At 34.2% G+C, this 13,281-nt stretch overlaps 1 long non-coding RNA gene across 7 annotated transcripts in view; it reads left to right on the top strand.

Moving 5' to 3' along the window:
• The window catches only part of LOC141500931 (uncharacterized), a 405,792-nt gene that overhangs the window by 226,828 nt on the left and 165,683 nt on the right, over nt 1–13,281 (top strand). For all 7 annotated transcript variants that reach the window (XR_012472086.1, XR_012472089.1, XR_012472091.1 and 4 more), the window contains one exon: nt 6,705–6,843. This is a non-coding gene — a long non-coding RNA (uncharacterized LOC141500931). The remainder of the gene's footprint in view (nt 1–6,704; nt 6,844–13,281) is intronic.

The following is a 13,281-nucleotide window of genomic DNA, read 5'->3' as shown; positions in this document are numbered from 1 at the left end:
ATCTAACTTCTGGGACCTCTACCTGTGCTGTTCTTAAGCTATCAGGACCTGGATTGTACTATGGCTAAAAGTTCTCTGCTGGTTTTTTCACTCTCCCACCTCCTGGACTTTACTTCCACTTTTCCCAAAAAGAGACAAAACTTCACTGAAGATCTTCCATGATGTCTACAGTTGAAAACTTCTTTGAATCTTCTTTTTTTGGTGGGATCTGTACTGTGAATTTCAGAGTAGAGGCTTTATTTACCTTAGGTAGCCAAAAGCTCTGGGAGCATGTTAGCTTCATGCCACCATCTTGACCTCACCCTAGAAGTCAATTCTATGTATTTTTAAAGACCATTATATCATCTACAAAGAGTGAAAGCTTTGCTACCTCTTGCCAATTCTGATTCCTTCAATTTCTTTTGTTCTTCTCTTATTGCTAAAGCTAACATTTCTAATATTATATTGAATATTAATGGTGATAATGGGCATCCTTGTTGCACCCTTGATCTTTTTTGGAAATGCTACTAGTTTATCCCCATTAAAAATACTATTAGTTAATGTTTGTAGGTAGAGGTGATGTGTTTTTAAGAAAAAACTTTGGTCCATGGACAAGGAGACTTCTGACCAAGATGGAAGAGAGAAGAATGACATGGTGCTAAAATCTTCTGATCCTCCCTCATATATAATAAGAAGTAACAGAGGGGAAGAAGGGAGGAACTGAGAACCATCTGGATATTCCTCTCATCAGATTTGGCTTAAAATTAACTTAGACAAACACTCACTTAAGATAAGAAACTTATCGTACCTTTCAAGTATTAAAAGGGGAAAGGGGATGGAGGGGACAGGGAGGGGGACAAAAAGGGGAACTAACAGAAGGAAGGGAGGAAAGAAGGGGAAAAGGGAAAGGAGAAATAAAGGGAAGGGGTTGATATAGGAGGGCAAACACACTGGCAGTGGCAGTATTCAGAAACAAAATACTGGGCAAAATGGATAAAGATCAAAAAAGGGGAAAATACAAACAGAGGAAAGATAGCATGAAGGGCAATAAAGAGTAATTCTAACATTGAATGTGAATGGGATGAACTCTTCCTTAAAACCTAAGCAAAGAGCAGAGTAGAATAAAAACCAGAATTCTACAATATACTGCTTATGAGAAATTCATTTGAAGCAGAGGGATACATGGAGAGTAAAGTTAATAGGTTGGAGGAAAATATATTTTGCTTCAACTGAAGTGAAAAAAGGAGGGGTAGCAATCCTTATCTCAGACAGAGATGCAAAAATAGATAGCATTAAAAGAGATAAGGAAGGAAATTATATCCTCCTAAAAGGTAACATAGAGAATAAAGTAATTTCAATACTAAATATGTATGCACCCAATGGTATAGCATCCAAATTCTTAGAGAAGTTAAAAGATGTACAGGAAGACATAGAAAGCAAAACTCTACTAGTAGGAGACCTCAACTTCCCACTTTCAGATTTAGATAAATCTAAACACAAAATAAACAAGAAGGAAATTAAGGAGATTAATAGATTATTAGAAAACCCATATATGATAGACTTTTTTTTGTAGTACATGACACTCACACAAAAATTCACCATATACCAGGGCATAAGAACTTAATGATCAACTGTAGAAAGGCAGAAATAGCAAATACATCTTGGAATAAAAACCATAAGCAATACTGGACCAGGGAGTTACAGACCCCAAACTAATTGGAAACTAAATATACTCATTTTTAAAAAAAATGAGTGGATCAAACAACAAATCATAGAAAGAAATTATTATTTCATGCTAGATAATGACAACAATGAAACAATATATCAAAACCTATGGGATTCACTGAAAGTGGCTATCAGGGGATATATTATATCTTTAAATGCTTACATGCATACATTAGAGAAAGAGGAAATCATGAACTAAATATTCAACTAAAAAATTAAATAGAAAATTATACATTCTAAAATTTAAAGGAAAATTAATAAAATTGAAAGCAAAAAAATATTGAATTGATAAATAAAACCGAGTTGGTTTTGTGAAAAAAAAACAATAAAATTGATAAACCTCTGTTCAATTTGATTAAAAAAATAAAGTAGAAAACCAAATTTCTAGTATCATAAATGAAAAGGTGAACTCACCACCAATGAGGAAGAAATTAAAGTAATATTTCAGGAATTATTTTGCCCAACTATATGCCAATAAATTTGAAATCTAATTTATATGGATGAATATTTTCAAAAATATAAGATGCCCAGGTTAAGTGAAGAGGAAATGAAATACCTAAACAACCCTATCTCAGAAAAAGAAATTCAGCAAGCCATTATTATACTCCCTAAGAAAAAATCTCCAGGGCCAGATGGATTCACAAGTGAATTCTAGCAAACATTGAAGGAATAATTGATTCCAAATGTGTATATATATGAAAAATAAATGAAGATGGAACTCTGCCTAACTCTTTCTATTACAACAATATGGTACTGATACCTAACCCAGGAAGAGTTAAAACAGAGAAAGAAAATTATAGACCTATCTCCCTAATGAATATAGATGAAAAAATCTTAAATAAAATCTTAGCAAAATGATTACAACAAGTTATCACTAAGATAATACATTATGACCAGGTAGGATTTATCCGAGAAATGCAGGTTTGGTTCAATATTAGGAAAACTGTTACTATCATTAATTATATCAATAACAAACCTATCAGAAATCATATGATTATATCAATAGATGATGAAAAAGAAACTTTTGACAAAATGCAGCACCCATTCCTACTAAAAACACTAGAGAGTATAGGAATAAGTGGATTTTTCCTTAGAATAATAAGCAGTATCTATCTGAAACCATCAACAAGCATTATATGCAATGGGGATATGCTAGAGGCATTCCCAATAAGATCAGGGGTGAAACAAGGATTCCCATTATCCTCACTACTATTCAATATAGTGTTAGAAATGTTAGCTTCAGCAATAAGAGAAGGAAAAAAATGAAGGAATTATAATTGGGAAGGAAGAGACAAAATTCTCACTCTTTTCAGATAGCATGATGGTATACCTAGAGAATCCTAAGAAATAATCTAAAAAACTACTAGAAATAATTAGAAAATTTAGCAAAGTTACAAGATATAAAATAAACCCTCATAAATCCTTAACATTTCTATATATGACTATACCATGATGCAGCAGAAAGTTCTAGAAGAGAAACCCCATTCAAAGTATTTTCAGACAATATAAAATCCCTCAGAGTTCACCTGCCAAGGAAGATTCAGAAACCCTATGAAAATACCTACAAAAGACTTCTTACACAAATAAAATCACATTTAAATGCCTGGGTAAGCATCAAGTGCTCATGGATAGGTCAAACTAATATAATAAAAATGACAATTCTACCAAAATAAAACTACTTGTTTACTGCCCTAACAATCAAAATTCCAAACAGTTACTTTAAAGAGATAGAAAAAGTTGTAAGTCAATTTATATGAAAAATAAACTGTCAAAACTGACATGGGCAGCTAGGCACAGTGGATAGAGCAGCAGCCCTGGACTCAGGACTACCCGAGTTCAAATTCTGCCTCAGACACTTAATAATTACCTAACTGTGTGGCCTTGGGCAAGCCACTTAACCCCATTTGCCTTGCAAAAATCTAGAAAAAAAGAATTGACAGGGATTCAATGAAAAAAAGTACAAAAGCAGGTGACTCAAGCCCTACCAGATCTAAAATTATTTTAAAGAGCATCAGTCATCAAAGTTGTCTGGTATTGGCTAAGAAATAGAGTGGTGGATCAGTGGAATAGGCTAGGTGTAATAGCAGGAAATGATTATAGTAATATGGTATTTAATAAACCCAAAGAATCTTGCTATTGGGATAAAACTCTTCAATAAAAACTGTTGGAAAAAATGGAAGTTAGTATAGAAGAAACTTGGATTAGACCAACACCTCACACCCTATACCAAGATATGATCAAAATGGATACAGGATTCAAACATAAAAAAGAAGATTATAAGCAAACTAGAAGATCAAGGAGTAGTTTACCTATTAGATCCATGGAAAGGGAAGCTGTTATTGACAAAGGAAGAGATGGAGAATATCATTAGAAACAAACTAGTTAATTTTGATTACATTAAATTGAAAAGCTTTTGCACAGACAAAACGACTGTAACCAAGATCAAAAGGAATGTAGTAAATTTGGAAGCGACCCATTTCTAAAATATACAGAGAACTGAGTCTAATTTTTCAAAAAAAAAACAAAAACAAGCCATTCCCCAATTGAGAAATGGTCAAAGGATATGCAAAGGCAATTTACAGCTGAGGAAATCAAAGTGATCCATAGTCATATGAAAAATTGCTCTAAATCATTACTTATTTGAGAAATTCAAATTAAACATCTATGAGCTACCACATCATACCTCTCAGAATTGCCAATATGACCAGAAATGACAATAATCAATGTTAAAAGGGATGTGGGAAGTCTCGGACACTAATAGATTGTTGGTGGAACTGTGAACTCATCCAAACATTCTGGAGAGAAATTTGTTGCCCAAAGTACAACAAAAATGTGCAGACCCTTTGATCCAGCAATACCACTACTGGGTCTATACCCTCAAGAGATTATGAAAAAGGGTAAAAAACATCACTTGTACAAAAAATATTCCTATTTGTGGTGGCAAAGAATTGGAAATTAATTGACTGTCCTTCAATTGGGGAATGGTTTAACAAATTGTGTATATGTATGTCATGGAACACTATTGTTCCATTAGAAATCAGTAAGGATGGGAATTCAGAGAAGCATGGAAGGATTTGCATGAACTGATGCTGAGTGAGATGAGCAGTACCAGAAAAATACTGTACACCCAAACAGCAACATGGGGGTGATGAACAACCGTGATGGACCTGCAACAATCAGTGACAATTTTGGTGTATCTACGATGTAGAATATCGTCTATATCCAGATAAAGAATTGTGGAGTTTGAACAAAAACCAAAGAAAATTACCTTTAATTTAGGATAAAAAGCCTGTTACCATATCATGTAATTCTGCTACCTCTTATACTTTATTTTTCTTCCTTAAGGATATGATTTCTCTCTCATTACATTCAACTTAGATCAATGTATACCACTGAAATAATGTAAAGACTAACAGACTGCTTTCTGTGGGAGGGGAGTGAGTGATGGAAGATTTGGGGAAAAATTGTAAAACATAATAAATAAAAACTTAATGGAAAAAAGAAAAAAAACTTCATTTATTCCTATATTTTCTAGTATTTTTAATAGGAATGGTTATTGTATTTTATCAAAGACTTATTCAACATCTATTGACATAGTCATATATGATTTTTGTTGGTTTTGCTACTGATATGTTCAATTTCATTGAGTGTTTTCCTAATATTGAAACAATCCTACCTATCTGATATAAATCTTACCTGATCATGGTGCATTTTCCTATTGATAACTTGCTGTAATCTCATTGCTTAAAGTTTATGATTTTTGCATCAATGTTCATTAGGCAAATAGGTCTATAATTTCCTTTGTCTCTTTTAGTTCTTCCTGGTGTAGGTATCAGTACCATATTGGTGTCATAAAAGGAATTGGACAAAACTCCTTAATTTCCAATTTTTAAAAATAATTTTGTAGAATAAGAATTAATTGTTCTGTAAATGCTTATAGAATTCACTTGTAAAACCTTCTGGATCTGGAGAGAGGGAGCTTGTTGATGATTCCTTCAATTTGTCTTCAATTTATCTTTCAAATTCTCTTCAATTTTGAAGTATATTATTTCCTCTTCTGTTAATCTGGGCAGTTTGTATTTTTTTACATATACATCTATTTCACATGTTATCAAATTTATTGGTATACAATTTGGCAAATTAGCTCTGAATTTTCTTTTTAATTTCCTCCTCATTGCTGGTTAGTTTATCTTTTCATTTTTAATGCTGGTGATTTGGTTATCTTCTTTTTTTTTTTAAATCAGATTTACCAGGGCAGCTAGGTGATGCAGTGGAAGGGGCACTGGCCCTGGAGTCAAGAGTAACTGAATGCTAATCCGGTTTCAGACACTTAATAATTGCCTAGCTATATATGACTTTTGGCAAGTCACCTAACCCCATTGCCTTAAATAAAAAAAAATCTAAAAAAGTCAGCTTAATCAAAGGTTTATCTATTTTAGTTTTTTTTTCATAAAAACAATTTTTAGTTCTATTTATTAAGTTAATGAATGGCTTTCTTGTTTTCAATTTTATTAATTTCTGCCTTGATTTTCAGAATTTCTAATTTGGTATTTAATTGGAGATCTTTAATAAGTTTTTTCTAGCTTTTTTGTTTTAATTTAATTTAACATTTTAACTTTTTTATTTATTATTTTATTCATTTTATTTTTATTTTTAGTGCTTATTTATTTTTAAATTTTGCTTTATTTACACATTACTAAAATACTCTTGTTGTAAGAGTAAACATAATACTACCTCCCCCCACAAAAATATAAAACCTCATGAGAAATTAATTTAAAGAAAGAGAGGGAAAACAACGTGTTTCAGTCTGTGTTTTGATATCTTCAGTTCTGTCTTGGGTGGATCACATTCGTTACCCTAAGTCCATCAAAGAAGTTACTTCCATATTCTTCCACAAATGCTGTTGCTGATTGTAATTCTCTCCATGAATTCTTCCCCACTACCATCTATTATATTTTCTCATTACTTTCACTCTATCCCTCTTCTAATATGTGCTGTAGGGCAGCTGAGTGGTGCAGCAGACAGAGCAATAGCCTTGGGGTCCAAGAGGGCCCAAGCCTACATCCTACCACAGAGACAGAGCAACCACCTGGCCCTGTGGTCCTAGACATGCCACTGAATCCTACCACCTTAAAAAAGGTAAAAAAGAACATGTGTTGTTATATCTGACTACCTTCTTCTATGATCTACCCTCTCCTCTATCACTATATCCTCTATCCCCACCCCCTGTCCCCCTTCTCTAATTTTTTCTTCTAGATTTATATACTGTATTGAGTATGTATGCTCTTTTTTCTCTTAGCCATTTCTAATGAGAATAAAGGCTCCCTCATTCCCCCTCCCCTCCCCCCTCCCCATATCTTTGCCAAAACTTTTTCTTGAATTTTTTTACATTAAATATCTTAGCTTATTCTACCTCTCCTTCCTGTTACACACAGTACATTTCCCTTTCACCCTTTGACTCCAATTTTAGAATATATTATACCTTCAAATTCAGCTCTCTACTATGCCTCATCTATAAAGGCTACTTTTAACTGCTCTATTAAATGAGAAGGTTCTTCTGAGTATTATCAGTATCATCTTTCCATGCAGGAATACACACAGTTCATCATCATTAAATCCCTCATAATTTACCATTCTCATCCACCCTCTCTATACTTCACCTGAGTCCTGTACTTGAAGATCAAACTTTCTGTTCAGCTCTGGCTGTTTCAACAGGAACTGTGGTTGTTTCACCAAGAACATTTGAAATTTCCCTGTTTCATTGAAAGTCCATCTTTTCCCCTGGAAGAGGTTGCTAAGTTTTCCTGGATAGTTGATTCTCAGTTGCATTCCAAGCTCTTTTGCCTTCTGGCATATTTATTCCAAACCTTACAAGCCCTAACTGTAGTTTCTGATAAATCCTGTGTATTCCTGACTATAACTCCAAGATATTTCAATTGTGTCCTTCTGGATTCCTGTGATGTTTTGTTTTGACTTGGAAGTTCTGGAAATTGGCTATAATATTTCTGGGGGTTTGGTTTTCTTTGGATCCCTTTCCAGAGGAGATTGGTGGATTCTTTCAATTTCTATTTTACCCTCTGTTTCTAGAATATCAGGGCAATTTTCATGTAGAAATTCTTTAAAAATAAAATCAAGGTTCTTTTCCTGATCATGACATTAAGGTAGCCCAATAAATTTTAAATTGTCTCATTAGGATCTGTTTTCCAGATCAGTTGTTTTTAAAATGAGATATTTCACATTTTTTCTACTAGTTTTTCATTCTTTTGGTATTGAATTATTGTGCCTTGATTTCTCACAAAATCATCAACTTCCTTTAGCTCCATTCTGCATCTGAAGGATTTGATTCCCTCTGAGAGCTTTCTTACCTCCTTTTCCATCTGGCCAATTCTGCTTTGTAAAGCAATCTTCTCCTCATTTATTTTTTGAACTGTTTTAGCCATTTGACCTAAACTGGTTTTTAATATGTTATTTTCTTCAGCACCTTTTTGGATCATCTTGACTAAGCTGTTGACTTCATTTTCATGTTTTTCTTGAATCTCTTGCATTTCTCTTCCAGATTTTTCTTCTCAACTGTTTCCAATGAGAATGAAGTTTCCCTCATTCCCCTTTACTTTATTTTCAAAATCTTTTTTGAGCTCTGTCATAGCCTGAGCCTAATTTCTATATTTCTTGGAGTCTTTCGATGCAGAAGTTTTGACTTTCTCATCTTCAGAGTATATGTTTTGGTCCTCCATGAGACTGAAGTAATTGTCTATGGGCAGGTAGTTTTCTTTCCTGTTTACTCATTACCCCAGGATGTGCCTGGTTTTGTGGTGCTTCCTGAGCTTTTGAGTATTATTGGGACACCCCTGCAAGAACCCCAGATACTTCAAGGTTTTATGGGAGGCTCTGACTGCTCTCCTGTTCTGTGAATGACCACAAACTCACCTGTCTGACCTGGGGCTGTGAGGAAGGTGCCTGCTCTGTGGGGGCCCCAGACTGCCACCAGAATTTGAATATGATCAAAGCCCCAGAGTCCTATCCCCCAGACAGGGTACAGACTTGGACAGTCTTCCTCCACTTCCTTACCTTCCATGGGCTCTCTTCTCTCCTTTATCTTCAGGGAGCAGCTGCTAGGCAGCTTCCTTGCTGCATGGCTCCACAGGCCTGTTTCTGTTTCCTGGGATCTGGACTTTCCTGAGGGCTGCAGACATGTTTAGGAAGGCCATGCTTTCCAGGGTTTCATCCTCTCTCTGGCAGAGGTCTCCCTGCTGATCTTCCAAGTTTGCTTCTGCTGCCAGAATCCAGAGCTCCTACAGGTCCAGACACCCTGGGGCTTTTCCTAGAAGGCTGAAGCTCCTTCATTCCTGCACTGCTGCCCCCTCCAACCCCATGGAACAGAACCTTCCAACTATTTTCCAGGTTATTTTGGGCTGGAGAATTGCCTCATTTGATCTTTCTGTGGGATTTGTCTCTTGAAAATTTACTTAGAGTCATTATTTTAAGGTTTTTGAATTATTTTGGAGAGAGGTCCCAAAAAGGCTGTTCTCCTGCTGCCATCTTAACTCTGCCCCCTTTTCTAGCTTTTTTACTCATATACCTAATTCACTGATCTCTTTCTCTATTGTCTTCATATAAACAGCTATAGATATAAAATTTCCCCTCAAGACTTCCTTAGGTGCATCCCATAAATTTTGTTGTGATGTCTCATTGTTATCATTTCTTGGATATAATTATTATTTCTATGATTTGCTGTTTGATTCGCCCATTATTAAAAGTTAAGCTGTTTAGTTTTCAATTAATTTTTATCTTTCTGTGACCCTTTACTACAAGTAACTTTTATTTCATCATGTTCTAAGAAGTATGCAATTATTATTTCTGATTTTCTATATTTGACTATGAGGTTTATATGCCCCAGTACCTGGAGAGTTTTGTAAAAGGTGACATGTACTGTTGAGAAAAAAAAAATTATATTCTTTTCTATCCTCATTAAGTTTTCTCTAGAGGTCTACCATCTTTAAATTTTCTAAGATTTGATTTACCTTCTTAACTTCCTTCCTGTTTATTTTATGGTTAAATTTATCTAATTATGAGAGAGGGAGATTGATGTCCCCCATTAACAAAGATTTGTTGTCGATTTCTCCTCATAATTCACTCAACTTTTCCTCTAGGACTTTGGATACTATATCACTAGATGCATACTTGTTTAATAATGATATATCTTCATTACCTATGATGCCTTTTAAGAAGATGTAATGTCCTTCCTTTTAATGAGACCAATTTTTGCTTTTACTTTATCTGGGATCAGGATTTCTACCCCAGAATTATTTTGTTTTACTTCAGCTGAACCATAATATATTTTGCTCCTTCTGTTTACCTTTACCATATATATATATATATATATATATATATATATATATATATATATATATAATATACATATATATCCATGCTTCAAAAGTTTTTCTTGTAAATATCCTATTGTATAATTCTAGTTTTAATTCATTCTGCTATCTAATTCTGTTTTATGGGAGATTTCATCTCATTCATATTTATAGTTATGATTATTAATTCTGTATTTCCTTCTGTGCTAGCTTTCCCATTTACATGTTTATCTTTTTCTTTCCTCTTATTATTCTTCACCAAAGTTTTACTCCCTTTCCCCTTTAATTTTTTCTTTTAAAATTTAATTTTCAGTTCATTTCCTTTTTTCTTTTAAAGATTTTATTGATTTTTAGTCTTACAATTTTCCCCCAATCTTACTTCCCTTCCTCCATCCCCCACAGAAGGCAATTTGTCAGTCTTTTCATTGTTTTAATGGTATACATTGATCAAAATTGTATGTGATGAGAGAGAAATCATATCATTAAGGAAGAAACATAAAGTATAAGGGATAACAAGATCAGACAATAAGATATCAGTTTTTCCCCCTAAATTAATAGTCCTTGGTCTTTGTTCAAACTCCACAGTTCCTTCTCTGGATATAGATGGTATTCTCCATTGCAGACAGTTCTAAATTGTCCCTGATTGTTACACTGCTGGAATGAGTGAGTCCATCAAGGTTGATACTCACCCCCATGTTGCTGTTAGGGTGTATTCAGTTCATTTTCACTTATACATTTGCCTTCCCTTTTTAAGTTACTTACTTCCTTTTCTTTCTCTCCCCCTACTTTCCTATAGAGTAGGATAGATTTTTAAACCCAATTTTCAATGTATCTTCCCACTCTGGACCAAATCTGTTGAATAGAATTTACTCAGTGTTCACACACTCCCTTCTTTCCCTCTAAAATTGTAGATATTTGTGTCTCTTCACCCGGTGTTATTCTTCAGTAAAGTACTATTAATAAGGTACCATCAATCAAAAAGAATGATTGATTACCTGATTTTTTTAAAAGCTCACCTACTATCATAATACAATCATAGATTGATTGATTACTTGATTATTTGATAAGCAACATTGCCTCAAAGCCACTCATTAGAAATATACTTTTCAAGAGTCTTGATTTTCATAAAATTATAATCATTTTTACCTCACCCCCCTTTTCAAGAATCCTCCAGGGACACACATCTTCATGAGCCAAATTATCATCCAAAGTCAAATCACTTCATGAAACATTTGTACACCTCCCCCAAGTATCCTTTCTCCCACATTCCCCATTTAGCTCCCCACTCAGGGTACTTAAACCCTTTTTAATTATAGTATGAATTAAATCTAACTAATCCTTCTAGGTAGGTTCTCACACTCTGCTCCTAAAGATACTTCTGATTTAATTAACAATAGAGTCACAAAGTACCCTAAGTACTGGAATACTCTGAAGGTCTCTCTTAAGAACTTTACAATTGGGGTGGCTAGGTGTCACAGTGGATAGAGCACCTGTCCTGGAGTTCAAATCTGGCCTCAGACACTTAATTACCCATCTGTGTGGCCTTGGGCAAGCCACTTAACCCCATTTGCCTTGCAAAAAAAAACTAAAAAAAAAAGAAGTTTACAATTGATTGTAAGGTATAGAAGACACTGACTCAGGCCTGAGGAGCATATGATGCCCTCATCAGAGAAAGTGCTAAGCTTTGTGATAAAAGCAGAATTAAAGTAGGTTAAAGGAAACTGACACACTTAAATTTAGAGTAAATACTCCTGCTTTTCATCAGGGCTTTTTGTCTGGAAAATAGTGATGTCATCTTGATCCTCTCCAATAGAGTGACAAGAACCAAATATATCCATGTCCTCTAATTCCAGTCTCTTCAATTATATTCAACCTTTTAACTATTAACAATTATATTTAACCCTTTAACTTGAATTAACTCCTCAGTTCTTTTCTTTTTATCAGGAAATTTTGAAAGTCTTCTATTTCCCTGAACACCAGTCTTTTCCCCTCACAGTATATGTTGAAGTTTGCAGGGTAGTGTATTCTTGGTTGTAAGCCTAAGTCCTTTGCCCTCTGATATGTGGTATTCTAGGTCCTCTGGTCATTCAATGTTGAGGATGATAAGTCCTATATAAGTCTGTGTTTCTTTTGTATTTAAATTATTTCCTTTTTGCTGCTTGCATTATTTTCCCCTTTATTTGACAATTCTGGAATTTGACTATAATAGCCCTTGGAGGTTTATCCTGTGGTCTGTTTCTGGAGAAGTTCTGTTTCAATGGCTATGTTTTTTTTCTTGTTCTTGCAGATTTGGGCAATTTTTCCTGATTATTTCCTACAAGATGTTTTCCAGGTTCTATTCTTTGATCTAGACTTTCTAGTAGTCCAATAATTTGTAGGTTATCTTTCTTGGATCAATTTTCCAGGTCAGTTTTTTTTCCTAAAAGGTACTTTACATTTTCAATTTTTTTGTCTTTTTATTTTGTTTGACGGAATCTTGTAGTCTCATGGATTAATTGGTTTCTATTTGATCAATTGTAATTTGGGGGTTTTTATTTTCTTCAATAAAGTTTGTGTTTCCTTTTCCAGTTGATCAATTTTATTTTTTGAATAGTTATATTCTTTTTACAGTTGGTTAGCTTTACTTTTAAAGGAATTTATTTCTTCGGTAAATTTTTCATAATTTTCCTTTCATAATTGTCATTTCCTTTTTTCCCATGTTTTTCTTCCTCTCTTATTTGATTTTTGAATTCTTCTTAAACCTCTTCTATGAGATTTTAAATTTATTTATTTATTTATTTAGGTTTTTTTTTTGTTTTTTTTGCAAGGCAAATGGGGTTAAGTGGCTTGCCCAAGGCCACACAGCTAGGTAATTAAGTGTCTGAGGTTGGATTTGAACCCAGGTACTCCTGACTCAAGGGCCAGTGCTTTATCCATTGTGCCACCTAGCTGCCCCTGAGATTTTAAATTTAAATACAATTCATAGACTCTTGAGATCACCCCTGTGGCAATTTTTTTGAGGTAGCATTATTATAATTTTTATCTTTATAGTAGTTTTCTACTTTTCTGCTTATCTTGAAATGCCTGAGCTCTAATCCAAGGTTATAGGGAGTTTATACCCAAGTTTTTTTTATGCTGAGGCTGGGGTCTGATTCCTTATTTTGTGTTGGTCAAGATGTTGCCTATGCGGTCCAGGCCTTGCCTCTGCAGAGATTTATTTCCTCCTTTATGTCCA

The sequence above is a fragment of the Macrotis lagotis genome, chromosome 1 (genome assembly GCF_037893015.1).
Source record: "Macrotis lagotis isolate mMagLag1 chromosome 1, bilby.v1.9.chrom.fasta, whole genome shotgun sequence".
Classification (NCBI taxonomy): domain Eukaryota; kingdom Metazoa; phylum Chordata; class Mammalia; order Peramelemorphia; family Peramelidae; genus Macrotis; species Macrotis lagotis.
The sequence above is the reverse complement of the archived record's forward strand: the minus strand, read 5'-3'. Positions and strand labels throughout refer to the sequence as shown.